Here is a 5,949-nt window from a genome sequence, read left to right on the forward strand (position 1 = left end):
CTTCAGGCTTACTGATGTATTACTTTGTAAGGTCATTGTGAATAATTAATAAAATGATTGCATGCATCGTCCAGATGAAGAGGAAGGAGTATATCCTCCTTTTCTATAAAAAAATCAGTGGTGTCCTGAGTGGTGGCAATGTCCACCCCACAACATACAACCCCTTGAGGGCAGCTTATGTACCTAGGTCGAGCTTGTGGAAACGGAAAAATGCCAACACGGTGTCATGGTCATGTCTCGAGCTCTGGGGCAGTTAGAGCATCTCCAGCCGCGCCCCCAACAGGCCCCCCAGGCCACTTTTTCGGCGCTGGCGCCAAAAAAACGCCCCAGTCATGCCCCCAGGACGCCCAAAAACGCCGGTTCGGCCCTTTTTCCGCTCGGCGGTCACAGGCCGAACCCGGCGCACTGGGGGGCAGTTAGGGGCTCTGGCGCAAGGGAAAAGCGTGGCTGGCCCACGCCGTCAGGGGAAAAGTCAAGGTTTTCTTCCCCGACTCGCCTCCCACCCCCCGTGCCCTCGGCCGCCAGTAGCTATATCCTGGCGCCGCCCGTCGCCTTTCACCACTAGATAGCCATTCCACGCCGGAAAAATAGCAGAGCTTCGCCGCGGCAGCCCCTCCAACAGCAGCTGGGCGTTTCCGGCCGCCGTTTCCGGCCGCGGAGGGGCAGTTTAGCGGCGGGTACACGCCCACCGGGCGCAATGTGTTCGGCGATTTGCCTGCCTCGGCGATGGACTCGGATGACGAGGAAGCGCTCGCCGCGCTGCTGGAGGAGGAAGCCGAGGCCGACGTCCAGGAATTAGAGCATCTCATGGTGCTCGCCGCCCTCACCCAGCTGCTGGCGAGCAATGAAAAGCCGCGGTGAGGTGGCTCAGCGCCGAGGCGGGTGAAAGTAAAGAATCGGCATCGTCTCGAAGGCTACTGCATGCTCTACTCCGACTACTTCGCCGATGCTCCACTTCACTGCGAGAAAACATTTCGGCGCCGTTATCGGATGAGCCGAAAGCTCTTCCTCAAGATTGTGAATTCCATCCGGGAGTTCGACAACTACTTCAAGTGCAAGATGGATTGCACCGGCGCCCTTGGATTCACCTCCATCCATAAGTGCACGACAGCGATGAGGATGCTTGCATACGGAGCTCCCGGTGATTCACTCGACGACTATGGGCGCATGGCCGAGTCCACCAGCATAGAGTGTTTCTACAAGTTCTGTCGGGCAGTGGTGGCAGTGTTTTGACCGCAATACATGAGACCACCCAACGCGGAAGACACTGCTCGGATCCTAGCACAGAATGCAGCAAGAGGATATCCTGGGATGCTTGGAAGCATCGACTGCATGTATTGGAAATGGAAGAATTGCCCATTTGCTTGGCAGGGGATGTACAAAGGTGCCAAAGGCGGTTGCAGTGTGGTACTTGAGGCGGTGGTCACACAGGACCTCTGGATTTGGCACTCCTTCTTTGGTATGCCAGGAACTCACAATGACATCAACGTGCTGCAGTGCTCTCCAAGCTTGTTGAAGGTCATTCTCCTCCGGTGAACTTCGAGATCAATGGGCGGCACTACAACAAGGGGTACTATCTAACTGATGGCATCTATCCGAGATGGCCGACATTTGTGAAGACGATCTCAAACCATGTGCCAGGAGGCAAGAACGTCTGGTTTGCAAAGGTTCAGGAGGCTTGCAGGAAGGATGTCGAGCGGGCATTTGGTGTGCTCCAATCTCGATTTGCTGTTGTCCGGTACCCCGCTCAGACCTGGTCGAAAGATCAAATGTGGGAGATTATGACTTGCTGTGTCATCTTGCACAACATGATCATCGAGAGCGAGCAAGAAGCCCCAGTGTTTGACACTGAACCCTGCTACGGGCAGGGTCCTCTAGCCGAAGTTGATCATCAGCTACCGGAAATCTGGACTGTCTATCTCAGTATGCGTCAGGAGATCCGAGACGCACAGGTGCATCATCAACTGCAGCAAGATCTGATAGAGCATCTATGGAGGCTCAAGGGCGACGCCGGGCGCGACGTGTGATGAAATATGAGTTTTTAACTATATAATTTGTATTGAACTATTTGTTGTTGTACTATTCTGTTGAAGTATTTAATATTTCTGTGATGAAATATGTGATAAAAAAATTATGTGCATAATTGAACGCCGAACAACGGTGAACCACGTCGAATATGGGCCTATTGTCGCCCATATGGGCCCTTTATTCGCTGAAATGAGACTGAAAAGTGGGCCAATATCGACGCCTGGGGGCGATGAATGAGCGCGAAACCGCCCCCAGCGCCGATTGTATCGCCGGCTCGCCCTCAGGAGGCGATTTTTATGCGTCCTGGGGGGGCGAACGGCTGGAGATGCTCTTAGGCCCTAGTGTCGTAGACATCACTCAGGCCTGGAAGTCTGTGGATTTTGTGTACTATCGCAGATCCTAATCTTTGACAAGGCTGACGTATAAAGCATAATAGTGAGCCGTGATTAATTAGCGCCCTAACTCACATGCTTTACTACTCTTGCACTGCACAGTTGAATTATAAGGTTGATGAGTCATGCAATTATGTGATCTTTTTTACGTGTATGCGGATGGAGTGGGTGACCACACAGGTTTCTGCCCAACATGGGTGGCAAGGTAATCTTTGGATCAGTTCACCACCTCATGTGACATAGGTATAGTATCGGCCCTATATGACTTTACTGTGGCCAATGTGTCAGTTTTTTTATCTTTTCTTTTGTCAAAATATTGGTGTTTTGGCTGTGTGCATCTCAGCAATGTAGAGTCTGGGTATTTCTCATCGTGTTTTTGATGCTACATTGTTGAAAAATATATAATCCTTTTTACTGAATGGTTTTTGTCTTTTTTCCTTTCCTTTTAGTTGAAACTGATGAACTAATTGGACTTCTTTTATTCTTTTTAATAAAATGGTTGTGTGCATCAGTCGATGCAGAGGCTGGGGTACACCCTCTTTTCGGAAAAAATGTGGCATTTCTCATGTTCTTTCCTAAGAATTCAATTTACATTCTTACTACTAATCGCAAGGTACTTGTCATATTGTTGAGGTGATAATCTTCTCACTTGCAGCGGAATTCTCATCTTTCAGATTCACTGATGCAAGGCTTATATTTGTTGCATGGCACCATTGATGAGCTCACTTTTATATACCCTTTGAAGAGTACATCAATATGAATGCAGCACATAAAGAGCACATGACATAAGGATTTTACTTTCCCTTGTCATTTCCAATACCCAATGATAGAAAAGACTAGTATACATATATCTAGCAAAAGCGGAAGACCAAGGAGAAGATCATTCAAACTTATAGTCTTGTTAACAGAAGTGACATGTATCAGGAATAATAGAGGCGGTCTCCGTAGGCTATATATGCTGAGTTTAAAATGAGCATAAACTCAACCTTCTTTGGGATGTTGCATATAGGTTGTGTGCGGAGGTGGCGTGAGTCTGTATCGTCTCTCGGATGTAATGCAGTGATGGTTGATTTATAATATAAACCGAGGGAACCCTTTTTCGTCATGTTGCATATAGGTTTATGGAAATAATCTACGATAATTATCACATTGTCTCACAGATCATGGATCTACTACCGGAGTTCGGCAGAACTTGAGTAGAGTAAAGGATCTGAGTCCATAGTAGTTCTTCCTTTCTATAGGATTACCAAAGAGCTAAGGAGATTTTTCATTTTTATGACTACGATCTAATCTCTTTTCTCCAATGAAGATATGTCGTTGCATCTCAATTTAGGGTAAATTTCACGAAGCTGCAATTCTAGGCAATTATAGGAGTTATTGCAACTATTTAGTTTCATGTGATAAAACAAATATATTGAGGTAATCTTTACACAAATTGAATGTTGTTTGCCATTTGACAGATAAACAGACATGTAAGCCCAAAAAATCAGGTCAAACATTTCACTGAGATTGGGTGGTTCGGTGCGATATTTACCTTTTATATTTATAATGTATATAATTGTATTACTATTTTCATGAACAAAAGTGAGGTGTGAATTTGATATATCTACTACGATATGTCCTCTAAATAAAGATGGGACTCAGAATCCAGCCAAAGTGAGTGTGTGCATCTACGTTGTAATCGGTGATTCCCAACAACAAATAAGCACACAGCCGAAAGACCATAAATAACTCAAACTTCCCAAAAAAATGCAAGGACATGACTAGCTTTATTATGAGATAATGTAAGTCAAACTTAAGTGTGAGCTCTCATTCTATATTTCAATAATAAAATTAGAAAAGCATATGGTTTCGTGATGCTTTTGTTCGTGGAACTGGATGCCTAAAACGTGAAAATAAGCATATATGTTGACCTCAGGGATCCGGGAAAGTACCCATTCACTAACTAAAGTTTCACAAAAATTCTTCTAGTTTCATGCATATATACCGACTACTCTCACAATAATCCAATGTCTTGGAGCAGATCATCTCCCGCATGATCACAACTATTCATAATGACCTCGATGTTAAGCTTCACCTACCCTTGGGGGGTTTCTCCTATTTGATGGACACCTCAATAGTGCATCAATCACTTCGCCATCAGACCATGGGAAATTACATGCTTGCCTTTTTCCACGAAAATTGTCAATTAAGTTTTTTTTTTCAGGGGAATTGTCAAGTAAGTTTAATCTGAAGCAAGGGATCCAGGTAGCTACACATGCAAGTACTGGTTTCTTTCTAGACCCTTCAGTCAGCAAAAATCGTAAGGCTCGTACGGAAGAGAAAAATGCATCCAGGGAACTAAGTCGTAATTATTGTTTCCTAGGTAGCATGCTGGGCGCGGATATATATATTGCAATTTGTGCCATCCCAAAGCACCCAAATAGCTAGAAGCTACTCCTGTATAGAAGTATACGAGAAAGAGAGCGCCAAGTAAATGTGAACCCTTGATGGGAATGAGAGGGATCTGAAAATAGGCAGGCTCTTCGCATGCATGTTCATGATGTATCTTGCTGTGATATTGAGTTTTTTTCCCAGAACATCATGCCAAAGAGGAGGGGATTCGCACCAAAACCTTGATATATCCAGCAATTTCAGTGTACTTAACTCCACAACTGTAGGCTCCTCTGAGATTATGCAAACTTAGCAGTTAGTAGTTGAGTGTTGAAGGCCAAAAAAAAAAGGTTCCCCACAAAAATGCATACATATAGGACAAAGACAAGCGAGATCCAGATATGTCAAAATAGAATTTCTTTCAGATCGTTGCGTCCAACTCATATTGATGCATATATACAAATATACAATACTCCCTACATCACTAAAGTAGTGATCGAAACACTCTTATATTTCTTTACAGAGGGAGTACATATGAAAGGCAGGGGTAAGTAATAAAAATAGTAACAGAACATTTGTGCATTTAGCGGGAAAAATATATTATATGGTTTGCTTTGGTACATGCCCACAACAAGTAGACATATTACTGATCTTAATGACAATTAATAAAATGATTCTTAAGTACTTAACATTTTTGAGTATTATTACTCTATTATGTAACATTAGTCACGCTTAGATGTGAATTAGGCCCATCCACTCCGAGCAAAAAGGAAGGAGCCGTAGTTGATCTAGGAAAAATTGTCTTGAAGTTATTACATAAGACGTGGTTGATGGCGTCGAGTGACAGCCTGGCCATTCCTGACTGGAAGGACGATGGTGTTTTACTCGTACATTGCTAAGGCAAGGGAGGACAGGATTATGCACGACGGTGATCTCCGAAGAAAGGGAGGAGGATTGTGGGTACCAACGAATTGCCATGGACATGATTCTTATCACGCACTTGGGTTGTGGCAGCGCAGATCAAGAACGTCTAGTGTGGTGTCCACATCCGTCATCCGTGTGGGAAATTTGTGGTCCAAACTGAATACTCCTTCACACTACTAGTGATACTATAAAGCAACCTATCATGCTCGCTTGCTCAGTTGTTGTTGTGAAC

At 44.7% G+C, this 5,949-nt stretch overlaps 1 pseudogene; it reads right to left on the reverse strand.

Moving 5' to 3' along the window:
* Window positions 1-230: 230 nt before the first annotated feature.
* Window positions 231-5,649, reverse strand: LOC147988767 (uncharacterized; annotated as a pseudogene).
* Between the last annotated feature and the right edge of the window lie 300 nt (window positions 5,650-5,949).

Source organism: Triticum urartu, chromosome 1A, assembly GCF_056163025.1.
Source record: "Triticum urartu cultivar PI428250 chromosome 1A, HENAU_Tu73, whole genome shotgun sequence".
NCBI classification, from domain to species: domain Eukaryota; kingdom Viridiplantae; phylum Streptophyta; class Magnoliopsida; order Poales; family Poaceae; genus Triticum; species Triticum urartu.